The sequence below is a fragment of the Haliaeetus albicilla genome, chromosome 25 (genome assembly GCF_947461875.1).
Source record: "Haliaeetus albicilla chromosome 25, bHalAlb1.1, whole genome shotgun sequence".
Lineage (NCBI taxonomy): Eukaryota > Metazoa > Chordata > Aves > Accipitriformes > Accipitridae > Haliaeetus > Haliaeetus albicilla.
The window spans coordinates 16,085,414-16,100,623 of NC_091507.1; the positions used below are offsets into that span (position 1 = coordinate 16,085,414).

General features: G+C 43.1%; 1 protein-coding gene across 19 annotated transcripts in view; it reads right to left on the reverse strand.

Annotated features, from left to right (window-relative positions):
- INPP4A (inositol polyphosphate-4-phosphatase type I A) overlaps positions 1-9,551 on the reverse strand; it is a 130,159-nt gene extending 120,608 nt beyond the window's left edge. For 10 of the 19 annotated variants that reach the window (XM_069770025.1, XM_069770026.1, XM_069770030.1 and 7 more), the window contains exon 1: positions 9,413-9,551. The gene's annotated coding sequence lies outside the window, so the exon portion shown is untranslated. Of the gene's footprint in view, positions 1-5,447; positions 5,530-9,332 lie in introns of those variants that run through there. The other 9 variants (XM_069770034.1, XM_069770033.1, XM_069770027.1 and 6 more) reach the window with 5 other exon arrangements.
- Positions 9,552-15,210: the final 5,659 nt, after the last annotated feature.

Sequence of the window (15,210 nt, forward strand, 5' to 3'; positions counted from 1 at the left end):
TTGTTTACATCTTGCCAGTCCATTTTTAGCAGCGTGCTCATTTTACCTTTGAGATTTTAATACAATTGCTCAGTTCACATCCAAGCCTGCAAGGTGCTGAAGTTCCCAGTTTCTGACAGCACCTGGATACTTACCACTCTACTGTAATTGGGCTACTTATGCTATACAACAGAACTGCTAAATATTTTATGTAGGCCTGTTCATTCAATACATTAATTAGATATTTAATCTGAAATGTTCTCAAAATTTAATAAAGCACACACATCCAAAACTCTCATTGCAGATTCACTTACTATAGGAGCTTTCACATAGATTTCTTGACTGACTGTATTTTGCTGTGCTCTCTTTTTATAGAGTATATAACCTTCTGGTCATAACAGATTGCTTGCTCCCAGCTGGAAAGCCTCTTGGGAACACAGAACTGTAACCTACCATTAATATATTAAGTACAGAACATTTCAGACACCGTGACGCAGAAATCACAAAGATAGAAAGCTATGTGAGAACCTGATGTAGAATTAACAAGGCTTGTTCCATATACATCTCTAGCTCAAGTGAAGCAGTAAACCTACAGCTCATGTTGGAAGCCTGTGTCTCAGGCACTGCTACCATAACCGTTAGTACTTCTAGCAGAAACCCAGTTCTTACTGATACTTCTTGGAAAGGGTAATTTTACTAAAATATAGATTGGGTCAAACTAACAGGAAAAAATAACTATTCTTGGGTAATCTGTTCTTGCCAAAAGAAACATACTGTAGAGAAGATTCAATCAGAGCATATGTAGTTTTCTCAAGTCTTGCAAACTTGGTAAGATGAAGTTTGTCTATTACTTGATGAAAAAACCCCTAAGTAATGCACCCAATTTAGATGGCAGCACCCATATATTTTGAGTTAGTGCTCAACAAATGCTTCCTCACAATTGTTTGGGAAAGGTACATTGCCTGGGGAGAGAGTTTTGGTATACATCAAAGCAAAGATGCACTTCAACATTGCCATCACTCTTACCAAAAGGGGAAGAGTAGGAAAGTCTCTGTTTACACTGAAAGCAGTTCCTTGCTACACAAGACTTTCTAACGGACAAGTCATTTACATGCCATCACTAGTCCCACATTGTTTTAAAAACCTCTTATATGCCACTGCATGTCAAACACTATGCTGTTGTGTCACTGCACAATAGCTGAGATACATAGGTTCACATGACATGAATGAACAGTTTGTAAAGCACTTTATAATCCTTCAGCAAGAGAGAAGCAATCAGAAGCTGGGACCAGTAGCACCACTACTTATAACTATGGCTCCTCAACACCACTTCTTAAAAGACTAGTGTTTTCAGTTGCTTACAAAGTGTGTGCCCAGAAATTTTTCATGCTGAGTGTTTGCCTTAGACTGAGTTTTAAAGAATAATCATTAGTTTCAGCTAAAACAGTTCAGCCACTGCCAAGAGTAAGGGCTAAAAGAAAAGTGTTTTGCATAAATCTCAAAAACAACAAAACCTGGCAGTCTCTCCTTTCTATCCTAATCCTTTAAAAAGTCACAGTAAACAAAGATCCAGTAGAGATTCACTCATAACTAAAATCTCCAAAGATGCCAAAGAACTGAGTACTCTTGATTTCCACAGGTGACCTGACTGCATATGCCTGCCCCACAGGCAGACTCACTGCTCCAGCCCAAGGGGTTTGGAAAACAGTTCATTTTAATAATAATTCAACAACAGTTTGGCTGAACATTGACCTGGGCCAATAGAACTTCTATCTCTAGGACAAGCCTTCAGGAATAAGAAAGAAATATCAAATTCAAAAGCATGGGGAAAAAATGGCCAAATTGAATGAGTAGAAGTAATAGATTTGAAGTGCAATACTGGCAAAGCTGGCTTAAAAAAATGAAGGTGTCAGAAGATCAGGACTGAAGGTCTGGGGGTAGAAATAAGGTGAGAAATTACTTGGCTGGGAGGAATCATTGCAATAAAGAGCTGGGGAGCAGACAGGTATGGGCAGATCAAAGAAACTGGACAAGCAGGATAAGGAGAAAAACCAAGGGGGGCAGCCTAAGCTGGCGCAAGGAGGCTGGGAACCAGCTGTGGGAATGGGAGAGGTACTGGGCACTGATTTAAAGGGAGAAGCAGCCTTCTTCTATAGAAAGAATAAAGTATCAACTAGCTTGGGGTGTCCAACTGGAGATATCCATGATTCAACTTTGGAAGTATACAGTCTTTTACATAATATATGCAGAAACAGCTGGGAGGGCTTAGCAGTTCCGTAAAACTGAAATTAGATCTTAAATCAGGCACCCAAAAACTGAGAAATATTGTATTGACCAATGGCAAAAGGACAATTTTTAAAGACTTGCCTTGCACCACACAGGAACTGTGAGGAGTGGTAGGGTTGCATCCCAGGCCTCTGGAAGTATGCAGCTCTCAATTAGAAAATAACCTTGTCCTTCTCTTCCTTCAATCCCCTGCTTTGACTGCTGTACAACTTGCAATTTCTGCAACAAATAAAGCTGTTACACTCACCAATGTCCTTTACTGCACAGTTCATCCCCAGATTAGGCCCCTCCTGTGCATTAAATTCTACACAGAAAAGTAGATCATCTAACTAAAGATTTAGCATAATTGGAATCCATGAGGCCAAACTGTGGTTACATAGATTGCTCTTTTAAGACAGCTATTTTGTCAGCAGTGTAGATCATTTGTGGTTTAAAATGCTGTCTTCATGCCTATAGCTGTCTTATTTGTAGGGGGCAGCACTGCATGGAACCAACAGTGCCGAACACTTTCTCTGATCCCAGACATGACAACAGATGGTCCACCCGCACATTGGGAGCAAAAGTTATCATCACTAGAAAACATCAAGGACCATGTTCATCCATGTTTCTAGAAGTACACAACTGGACAGCAGAGCAAGTTCACGAGTCCACAGGGAGTTAAGTGTCACGCAACACTACCTCCTAGCTTCCAGCTGTGACACTGACTTTTAAACATAGCTAGACATACATGACTTTTCTACTGATATTATTATCTACTGGTCTCATATTAATTGTTGCTGTATCTTTCTGTATGATACTGTACAATTTTGAACTTAAAAAAGTGACCCATAGAAACTGGAGGGGATAAGATATCCACAATATAATGCTCTTGTGCAGATATGTCCACACTCACAAAGCATCTGAGAAATGCTCTACAGACTTCTGGACCTGGACAGGAAGACCGATCCCAGATTTTACATTTTATATGTAGCATCTTCCACAAGACAATACACAAGCACCTTTTTTTAAGCAAATGCTGTAATATTCAATAAATTCTGATATTTACAGAACTGCTATCAAATTAACAATGCACTAATACTTATCACTTTATGGTAAAAATATAACAGAAAAATGGCACACAGAGCTCGGCAAGTAGCTCTGGTGAGTGAAGATATTATGCTGCTGTTAAAGTTTATGGCCTCCCAAGCAAAGTCAATGGACCAGATCAAGTGAACGCTCTTCAGAAATGTCAAACCAACAGTTTAAATTAGGCCACTGAACTTTGCACTAAAGTTGCTGAAGCGCAGGCACACATTTCGTTCCACCTGCCCTGCTGTGGAAGGCAGTTATTTCCAGCCTAGCGAATGTAAAAAATATAGGATCAAAAGAACTGCTGGTGGCAAGACAAAATGCAGCAAGATGCACAGAGAAATCCAGGTGGGTAAGGGGGGAGGGGGGAAGAAAAAATATCTTTAGAGGGTCTATCAATAACTACTTTATTCCGAGCAACACTGAAAAAAACCCCACAAGTTGTTTTTCAAAAGAGCACCATGAACAATTAGAGGCTGAGCAAACTACGAAAAACTATTCCCTTAACACAGGTCATCACAGAGAAAATGTAGAAAAGGAGCTAGAAAAAGAACAGAGGTGATTCCAAGCAGGCAAGTATTTTTAAGACACCTTATACAAAGCAATTTAATTTTAAAGTTGTCTTATAACTCTTAAAGACTGGACAATTCCTGAAAAATTCTTCTAAAGCCTGAATCCAGGCTTCAGACTGCCAAGGGTTAAGGCTTGAAACAAACACAAACTGGAATTATAGAAAGATCCAACACCTAAACCTAGCAGTAAGCCCAGCACTGCACCTTCCCCAACACAATAGATTTAACGACAGAGAATGAGTGGAAGAACAAATTCTCAGCAAATCCAGTATCCTCTGTGCCTCCACTGTCTGCCATAATTTCTACCTTAGAGATTTGTCCTAATCGTTGCAAGGAGAAATTCCAGGCATCGAATTCTTTCTAAGCACAGTTCATTTCGCTTGCATGTCCTTCTGTAACTGGAAAGAAGTTACAGAAAACTCAGTGATACAGCAGGGTACCGCCAGGTAAAGCAGCTATTCAAGCACAGAGTTAATCTGGACTTCTTAGCCTTGTAAAAAAAGGAAGGAACTGAGCATGTGCAGAGGAATTTGCAGGCACTGATTTTGTTTGTAGTTTGTTTAGTTTGCTACACTGCAGTAAGAGTGCCTTAGCTATGAACTGCCCCAAGGAACTGAGGTGTGCAGTTTCCAAAGATTTGCAACATCTGTACATACACACTTCCTATAATTAGTCATATGGTGGAAAGAATGATTATTCTTATAAAAGTTTAGATGGGTGGTAAAACATATTATTTTCTTAAGCAAGACAAAAATAGCCATGCTTGTGAGAGCAGATCACCCCAACTTCTTTACAGCATCTTATCTAGCAATGGGAGTAAGCAACACGCAAACCCTATACCAGGCCTTTTTCTTCAGGTTCTCATTCAGAGTGGCACAGCCCCACTCGCTTCCCATATGCTCAGGTTCAGGATGCATTTGCCAGGGAAGCCCAGCTCTAAAGCCTAGCCCCTGCTTTTGCATTTTCCCCAAGCACACCCCAGCTGGAGCTACAGGTTCAGAACTCCTCCAGTTTTCCGCAGAAACTACAACTCTGAAGTGCTCCACTGGCAAATGCTAAGAAACACAGATCAGAAAAACACTGGATGCATTTTTGTACCACTCTTTCTCCTCTTTCCTGTATGGCCCACCTACTCTCTCATCCCCCCTGCTCTTTACCCTTCACTTTCCCTCTCTATACCCACACTCCTTTTCTATGATGCTACTCCTTTTCACCTCACTCAGTTATCTCCTCTACAAAATCTGTTCTGTCTGCAACAAGATGGAAGAACAGAGCTGTATTTCGAGAGCATCATCTCTCACACAACAGGCTTCTCTGTTAGCACGGCAAAGCAGTAGGCCACAAAAAAGATGCAGGGCTTCGTGAGAAATAAGAACATCAAAGGGGTTATACTGTCATGAGTGGGCCAGGTCTACATGTAACAGCTCAAGAACATCAATGTCTTTTTCAAAATATCCTGCTGATTTCATACAAGGTCTTAGCAATATCTCACTGCTGTATGTAATGAGTACTTTTAGTGAATACAGCCACACATCCACAAACCTTGGTTGCAGAGAAATCCTTGGTTGTGTATTATAAGCTGCACAGAAAGTCTCCTTCACCTAAGACTGAGATTTCAACTTGCCTGGAGATTAGAAGGAAAACTCTGTTATTCTCTCATATTTCATCAAGATGGTTTTAGCTAAGTTAGGACATACCTTGGTACTTCCATTTCCCTATTTACTACTTATTGCATATTTGGTAAAAATATCATAAATTCAAGAAATTCACACTCGGTGGAAGTATAAATGGCTAGGGATAGCCTTCTTGCTGAGTGAATACACTTCAGTGCAGCTTTCAAATGTTGTTTTCAAGAAGTGCTAACACACTTCTGCAGTGCTGGCACCTCCCTTTCCTCTGTGAGACACAGAAAAGAGGCTGGCTCCAGGGGCTGACAGAAGCAGAAGCACAACATCCACCTGTGCTGGCTGATGCAATGTCATTAACCCCAGTTTCTGAAACAGGGAAAATACAACAGTAACTGCCAGGGAAGTCTGGGGAATTTGCCTTCCATTATCTCGTGCACACCTCCCTTACCGCGTGCCATACAAACCCCAAAAGCCAGCTATGACCATGTGCAGCCGAGACACACACCCTCCTCTCAGTCACATCCCTAATTTACAAATGCCCCTGTTATTTCACTTGGTCCACGCTTCATTCACAACCTGCTCTGCCTTGGTTGTTCTTTGGTTTTGCCTCGCACACTGCCAATCTGCGGCAACACTTTGCTTACAGTAAGGAGACCACTACAGAGAACAGAATGTGGGAAGCAAAGGAACAAGAGCAGTGGCAGCAGGAAGTGGCTGTGAAGCAGGAAAGGGAAAATCCTCCTTCCATCTGAAAGCTAGAAGAATCAACTTCATCTATAGTAAGGAGCTTATCATATTAGGTTAAGCAGCAATAGGTGTGATTTAAACACATTTGAGGCTATGCCTATCTGTCTGACAGATGTGGATGAGGTAGATACACCCCAAAGCTTTCTTCTACCAAGGTCAACAACATTTTCCAATGATGTTTCTGCAAAGGATGTCTGTTTGAGATTTAGGTAGATAATCCAACAATAGAGAGGAAATTCAGTTTGTCAGAAAAGAAACAGGAAGGGAAGTGACAAGCAGAAGCAAAGAGTGCATAAGATTGAGCTCTGAGCTGTGCTGCCTGTGTTATTTGATCTCCTATCTCTCTTCAAGGACAACAGGCAGAAGTTTCAAACTTCATCTCTAAGCAAGGCAACTGCTCTCCACATCCAGGCAAGAAATGGGGAAGTTTTTCCAACAAAGTAATCTACAAAGGGGGTCCAAGAGGTATTCTTATATTCTAAAGGTGCATCTTATGTACTAGCAATTAGGTAATTAAAATTTGCTGTAACAAAGCACATGCCAGAAGCCTGAATTAAATCTTAACAAGGAAAACAAGAACCAAAAGGGGATCCTTGGCCTTCTTATTTTCCTTCCTAATTCCAGTACAATAATACGGAGATTGAGGAGTCCAGAACAGAGGAAACAGAGCAGCCATTTCTCCTAGCAGTCATTTCACTCCACAGTGAGAACTTCTTCCATTTAATACATCATCTGTGCAACCAGACTGGACTTGAACAGGTCTAGGAAATGGCTGAGGATGTCCAACTTTCAATATATCTGAGTTTTTAAGACCAAAAATTCTACTACCCTAGTAGGGGTACAGCCCTCTGTCTCAGCTGACAGCAAGAGAGACTAAGTTTCTGCAGAGGTGTGATCACTGTCTTCAGTAACGGAGCCAAACACCCTCTGAAGATCACATGGCTCCGTGCCACACTTTGGCAGGGTTCTTTGTTTCTTCATGGGTCCTTACAAGCTACCACCGACTACAGATTAAGTTAAAATTAGCTCATTAAAAATAAATTAAATCACCAGCAAAGTTGTCATGTATCAAGAAAAATGCATACAGCCTTGAAACGGATACTTGAAAACAGCACTGAAATGATTTGTTAACAACTCGGTACTGCCAGCAGGGAGCAGTGAATAAAACAGGTCACACCCACCTCAAAGTTTGGGAAGTGCCAGAACTTCTAAATTTAAGAATACTGAATTTCAAGTTCTTGCCAAAAATACACATACCCTCCCCCCCCCATTTGCTCCCACCTAATATTTGCATTGAGAGTCAGAGAGACTTGTAAAAAAATTCGGAAGATACTGCATTCTCTGAGTTCCAAGAAGCAAGGTAGCCCATTGAATTAAAATCTTCAGAAGCAGGAAAAACCTTAATAAGTTTTTATATTAAGAGCTTTTGAAAAAAAGCATTAGCAAACGGCGGTTTCTCAATGGAAAACAAATAATCTTGTTTCCAGGACAACAGGGTTCTGCTACCTCACCTCCCTTGCTTTAGAGGGCATACAAACACAGAAGAGTTTCTGCTTCTATTGCTTAAGAAGAAACCCAGCAAGACCTTCCCAGCTAGCTCTCTACTGCCAACGCAGACAGGCTCAATACTACAGACTTTTTCAGAAAGAATGGTATTGGCCTGCAGATGGAGAGCTACTGTCAACACAGAGAGTACTTGACTGCCCAGGCAAAAGCCCTTCTACTGTCTATGCAGCACATGCAGTCCATGCTGAGCTTTGACCAGCATATATTGACTTTGTTCATTGTATGGGGGAAAACATATGCCACCAGGACAAAGCTACAGCTTCGTTCTTACACTGCTCTGTCAAAGCCACATGAAATGGACGATGATGCACCAGTACTGCAAAGGCAGCGCAAAGGTGCCACTACTATATTTCATAACCATATTCTAGGTTAATAAATGGGCAAAAATCTGAAATATGCACCAAACTAAACATAAAATCTGTTTCCTTTTAAGGCTTCTCTGCACGGGAAAGGAATCATAAAAGCTGGTCTGGAATAAATTAAGGGAGGTTAAATGTTCTTAAACATCCTATCACTTTCCACAGAGCACTCTGCTCACTGTGCTCTGCTCCTCAATTCCTGTTCCCTGAACGATGGCATCGCTGCTGAAAAATCGGAGCTCACCGAAGAGCACGGGTGCACCACGCATCATCAGACAGCAGTCACAAACGGACCCTCTGATCTTCACTTTTCCAAACTCCTGCTAGCAACACTGAAGGGATGATCCCACCTCAGGACGTGGCCTCCTGCACACACAAGTGTTTCCATCACTCTTTTCGAGCACAAAAGCGTGCACATGTGGAGGGCAAAGCACTACTTATGGTGCCAACCACACCACCTCGCCTTGGGGTCACCTACCGCTGCAACAACAAATGTGGCAGATCACCAATTTCTCAGGGACACAGGGCCTGCCAGCCCGCTGTTCTACAAACCCACACCGTGGCACAAAACCATAAAAAGAAGCGTCCGGGCTAGTATCGAAAAGCACAGATCTCATAAAAATACCTGGGAACGGGAACGCACAGGAGCTTTCAAGCACCCCCTTAAATAACAAGTTAAAGGCAACATCATCCTTGGTTTGGGGTTTTTTTTGGATGTCTCTCTCGCATCTCTTCCCGAGAGACCTGTTCGTACGCCCCGATTTACACACGACAGCCCGGCACGGCTCGCGGACGCTCAGGACGAACCTTTAATAAAAGATAAACGCGTAACGACAAACCCAGCGACGCCGTCAAACACAGCAGCGCGCTGCAGATGACAACAACGGCGACGACGACGACCGAAACGGCGCGGCGGCACGAAGCAAACCCCGGGTGACAGGGCCTCCCCAAGATGGGGGCTCGGCGGTGCCCGCCCGGGGCCGGCGGGCGGACGGCGTTCTCTCAGCGGCGGCAGGCGACGAGGCGCGAGGGCGCTGCCCCCCCCCCGCCCCCCACAGCTGTCAGCGGCGCCTCCCGCCTCCGCCGCAGGAGACCCGCCGGCCGCGGCCCCCGCCCCTGAGGCGCACCTTCTCCCTCCGGCCTCCTCCTCTCGGCGCGGCTGAGGGAGGCGGCTCCCCGGCCGCGCGGGGGGAGCCTCCTCGCTTACCTCCGTCGCCCCGCTTCTCCCGGCACCGCCCCGCGGCAACCGCCGGTCCCGCAACCCCCAGCGGCCCCGGCGGCCCGACGAGCGCCGGCGCCCGCCCGCTCGTGACGGCAGCGGGGAGCGGCGGCCCCGCCCCGCCCGCTGGGCCCGGCCCCCTGCGCCCGCCCGCCCGCCGCCACCGGGCCCCGCCGCTCGGCGCCGCGGGAGGCGGGCAGGTGGGGAAGGCAGGCGAGGGCGGCGAGCGACCGGGAGGGGAGGAAGGCGCGGCCGCGGCACGGCTGGCATCGCCCGCCCGCCGGGCCGACGCGAGGCCGTTTTCAGCGTGGCTCCTCCGGTCAGCCGAGGCTCGCCCGCCGGCCCGCGAGCCGGGCGCCCGGTTATTCCTGCTTTGTCATCTCCGAGGGATGCACAAAAATACGCAGAAACCGGGATTCTCTCTTGTATCACCATCCGCCGCCGGGCATTGGGGATTTCGAGAAAGAAGATGTCATGGGCCTGAGAAGTACCCGCAGGGCAGCTGCAAAGCTTGGGCTAAAGAATTGGAGATAATAATCCAATTTTTTCTCTTCTAATAAAAGCATCCCTTCATCCTTACTCATTGCCCACGCCTGAAGTTGCTCAAGAGCTGGCTAAGCCAGCTACCCTTGCCAAAACTGCCGTATAGCTGGAGTCTGGGTTCCATTTCCTAATCAATTCCTACACCACGCTGCTATCAATAAGAGATTTAACTTGCTCGGGCAGTGTCAAGTGTAATTTGAAAGAATGTAAGAGGAGGTCACAGTCCAGCTCTGGCTCGTTCTATTATTTTTAGACGGTGCACAAATGCCAAGGAGAAGACAGGTTACGCACAAGCTGCCCTGTGGGAACAACCAGGAGGTACGCGAGGGGCTCCCACACGCAGGAAACGCACTGAAGCGGCAAATTAGTGAGAAACACACAGACACACTCGTCCGGATGCCTCTAGCCAACTGTGCATGATCTGCAGAGAACCGCTGCCAAATACCAGCTGAGTCAGTCCCAACACCACTCTAGTGTAAGAATTCTAATTTGCCCGTTGCAGCTCCCCAGTGCCAGAAGCCGCCAGCTCAAGTTCTCAATATGATCCAAATTTGGATGGAGAAGCTGGGATATGCAGCTTGAATTTTTCATTTTTCTTTCCACCTGTCATTGGTGAAATTCCACACAAGCACTTCTGCTTCAATATCACACAGAACTTACAGAGAAGAGGCATTTTCAATGCCTAGTCAAACATATGTGATTTTTAACATGTGTCTTTCGTCATAGTTTAGCACAAAGCTAACGAAACATGCCATATTTTTATACAAAAAGGAGACAGAAAATAGGAGTTCCTCTGCATACCATGCAAGTTTAAAGCCATCCTGTCATAAAAATACTAAACATACTTGGCCAGAACGGGCTAGAAAGCAAGTAGACACTGTCACTAGCACCATTCAATTTGAATACAGAGTTCGACGGGGTTACGAAGCGCAAAACATCGTAGTTTATTTGTAGCTGATGACAATTTTAATCATAATCAACCAAAATACGACCTTTAAAAACAGCAGGCTTAGACAACTCCCCACCAAGGATCCTGGAAGAATGCTGTTTACTACTGATGTTCACTTGGCATCAGCAATCGAAACAGCACCAAAACCCAACAGACCAGAAGGGCACTCATGTTGCACCAGCGTCAAAGGAGTATATGGAGAACCACCATGTTATTTATAGGCAGAGCAGTCTGAGTTACCCAGGTCAAAATAAGAGAAAAGCCAGCAGGGCAGGAATGGATAGGGTAGGCAGGTTTTTCATTTACCTATTTTTTGGTAAGATTATACATTTGTTCGATTAAGAAAACCTAAGTAACAAACCTCAAAAACTAAATGTCAAAGGGAAGTTGTATTTGAGTAGAGGTACTTGGAGAGCTGCCCTGGAACCATTACCAGGTTTAAGACTTTTCAACATTTTCCTCAAAGTTGTGGAAGCATGTATAAACTCACTGCTGACTGTATTTGCGGACAACACAAAAGCTGGCACTATGGTGAACAAAAGAACTGGGCCATCACATAAAGAGTTGTGGAACAGGCGATAAAGCATACTGTTCAAAAAAATTTTTTTTTTTTTTAATAGCCAAATCTCAGGTTATGCATCCAGGAAAGGAATACAAAGCCATACCTTGAACACTGGGAAAACAGCAGACTGACAAACTACTGACACTGAAAAAGGCATCAGGGTCATAAGGGACAAGGAATTGAACACAAGATCCCAATTTAACACTGTGACAAAATGTGACATGCATCCCAGAAGTACCATCAATACTGTACAAAGAAAGAGGGGATTTTACCCATATGTAGATCACTGGAAAAAACCCTTAACAGGGGTTTATCTTCTTCTTAAAAGAAAATCAGAAATTCGTGAGGGGACTAAGGAAGACAGGCATAACACAAGATTTTAGGCTGTCAATCCATGCATTTCATCAAAAAAATATTAAGAGCACATTTTTTTTATTTTTTTTTTTTTTAGTTTAAATGCATTCCCAGCAGGAAAATACAAGATACTACTGACCTCTTTTGCAGAGCCATCCCCTCTCCTTCCCCTGTAAGTGAAAGCTGAAGTCAAATTCTAATCACAAGATAGACATGCACTTTTAACAGAGGGATTACCAGCTATTGAAATATACTATCAAAACACAGATTATATTTTACACCTTTTTCAAGAGCCAATGCCTTTCTCTAGCATAAAAACCTTCACAGGAGGTCAGACTAGATGAAGGGTGTCAAACTCTCTTACCTTAAATGCTAATATAAAGCAGGAAGGGACACTTCACTGGACATCCAGTCTCAGCTGATAAAGGGGGTTTAGGTAGTTTCTGCCTTTATATTGAGCAATACAAAATTTTACACATCTGATAATCAATCCCCTCAGCACACTGTCTCTTTACCCTCATCTTCCTCAGTACGCCAGCGATCTGACGACCTGTAACAGATTTCTTCCCACTCAGATTTCCAGAAACGATCCTGCTGTATCCATTAAAGAGGTATGGCTGATACAGAATCAAAAGCCTGAGACAAGCAATATCTAACAAATATTAGACCTCTGTGACATACGTACCAGAAAGACTTCAAAACTTCCCCCACCAAAAAAGCCTCAAAAATTCCTGCCATAAATTGGCAGAAAAAGTCTATATTCCTCATCCTTCATGATAATGAAGGACAACACAATACAATTTTACAGTAGCACAGCTTATCATTAGAACTTACGCATGACGAGCCAATTTCTGTATTTGCTATTTTTGTCTAGCTCCTTTTAAAGTAATACTAACAATATTGCAAAAATAGTTTGGGATATCTTGTTCTAAGTCACAGAGATGCACTTGTATTATTTCCTCTGTTACTAAATCTAAGAACTTACTCCCATTTCACTGCAGCCCATTAGTACCTACAGGCAAAGAAAGAATATGGCACATGAAAGCTTTCATCAGGACAAACCAACCCCAGCTTGTGTGGCCCCTCTCCTGGGCTGCTCTATGATCTCAGGAACTCCCGTTAGGCCTTAGCATTTGTGTAATGAGTTGGGCCGTTAAGCACCCCTTGACTGTACCAGGAACTCTTGCACAGCTAAGGTGAGGAGCAGCACTGACCGTACCAAGGACTCCTGTTGCCTACCAGAGGCGGAGATACAAAAGCAGGAAAATTAGTCATCTCCTGACAGCCTTGGAACATCCCTTATCTGTTTTTTGTTGTTCCCTGCCATCCTTGGAGCCTTCCTTATCCAAATCTTAAGTCATTCCCCAACAGCCTTGGAGTCCTCCGTTATCTGAATTGTAGCTCATGTGAAAACGGTACCAGTGCTACTGGAATTCTAGTAATTTGCTGATGACTAAAGCCAATCATCTCGCGAACCTATGAACAGCGGTCTCAAGTGAGGCCCTTTGAGCTCTCCTGGACTGCAGTGGGCTGCATCCAGCATCTCCCTCTGAGTGGGACACCTCTCAGAGCTCACAAACTCTCTGAGAAAAATGCCGAGACATTTGATGTGAATATTTTCACTGAACTCGAGGGGAACTTTTAACAAGTACACATATATAAAAGCAAAGCAAAGGTAGGTATCTCTCTTAGCGTCTGCGTGCACGTGTGTGTGTGAATTAACCCCAGTATCCTACAGCAAGCATAGCGTAAGTGTTGCCTTTTCTAAATCCTGTGATTCACCTCAAACTCTGAATGAACCTCAGACTGCTGTTAGACACATAATTCCTTTAGACATAAACTGTTGACCAAGTCTGAGACTAGGAGTGGATCCAGCCACACCTAAGCTCCAACGGAAGTTTAGAAAGCAAGGGGGTCTTCTCTGAACCTTGTGACTCAACAGGAGGGTCTCCCCTCCCTTTTTACATCCCCAATTTCTGTGCAAATCATGAAAAATCAATTCTAACTCGATTTTCCTTTATATATATTTCTCTCTTGAGCCTTTGGTCTCTGTATAAATAATTCTAGTTTGATTCTAACTTGATTTCCCTAGTACATTTCAACCATGTATTAAGTAATAGAGTGAATTTTGCCATCAAACTCTGTGAAGTCACGCTTTTATAAAGTCCTATTAAATCATTTTTGCTAACACCCTTGACGGTGATTCTTTCAGCAATCCAAACCACTATTTTCGCAACAGCTTGACAGAAAAAATAATGTCAATGTTTATCTACTAAAATACATTATTATTTGAAATATATCACCTGCTACCAACATCATTAAACAGCTACTAAAATGCTAATCTTGTTGCTTCTTCTTCTTTCAGTGTTTAAGGACATTATTAACCTACTGTAAAACCTGAAAATAAAGCATAGTCCACTTCAAGAAGCTGCTCTCTATGTCTCTACGTTTACAGAATTTTCCTCCTATATCAAATCATCATGGAGTGTACCACTTACAGAAATAACTGGTTAATAATTTTCTGCAGGTATCTGCAGCAAAACCATGCCAGAGACAAACAATGCATCATGCACATTTGGAAAAAGGAGAAAGGATCTTAAGGTTTCTGGTTACTATTGTCAACTACAGTTTATGATGGTAATTGAACTCTGTCATGCTCTTCAGCTTTAGGCAATGAGATACATATTTAGAATAAATACACATATTCTAAATGGCCACATATCAAGTGCTAAGGCAGCATGAGTACTTGTGAAATTCATCATGTCAACAAAGCTGTTGCAGTTCTGTGTTTCTAAGTTTTCCAACAAAAGTCTTAAACAACAGATACTGCTTGCCACCTACATTCCATGGCTGCATTTTTAGAAGATGACTTCACTTAGTGCTCTTATAAGCAGAAGGTGTCAGTCTAGTTTGTTCCAGGCTTCCACTGAAATAATAATATTATTTTTAAAGTCTGCTTTGAAAAAAAGCGTATCATCCAACCTGCTACTCCCCAGAAACTTAGAAGTGAAGAGAGAACATACAACCAATTTCTTATGCCAACCAGTGAATAATGAAGCTCTTTGTAATACAAATGCACACATTCTGGAAGTAGAAAAGCTTTCAAAAGTGGTTTTTGGGGTTTTTTTTACAGATGCTTTGTCTTTCCTTTTAAGCAGCATAACTTAAATAACAAATGCATGCCTACTTGTTAAACGCCAACCCCTTTCTCTCACTTTTCAATATATGTACACATAGGCCTTCGTTAAACAGATTCTGCTTAAACAATATGCTTATCACCTCATACTAACTTGAAAGAGCAGAGTTAATAACCTAAAGAATTTTCAAACCAGAGTAAATAACTATGGCCTATTTTTTTGTCATGATAAACATGTGAGT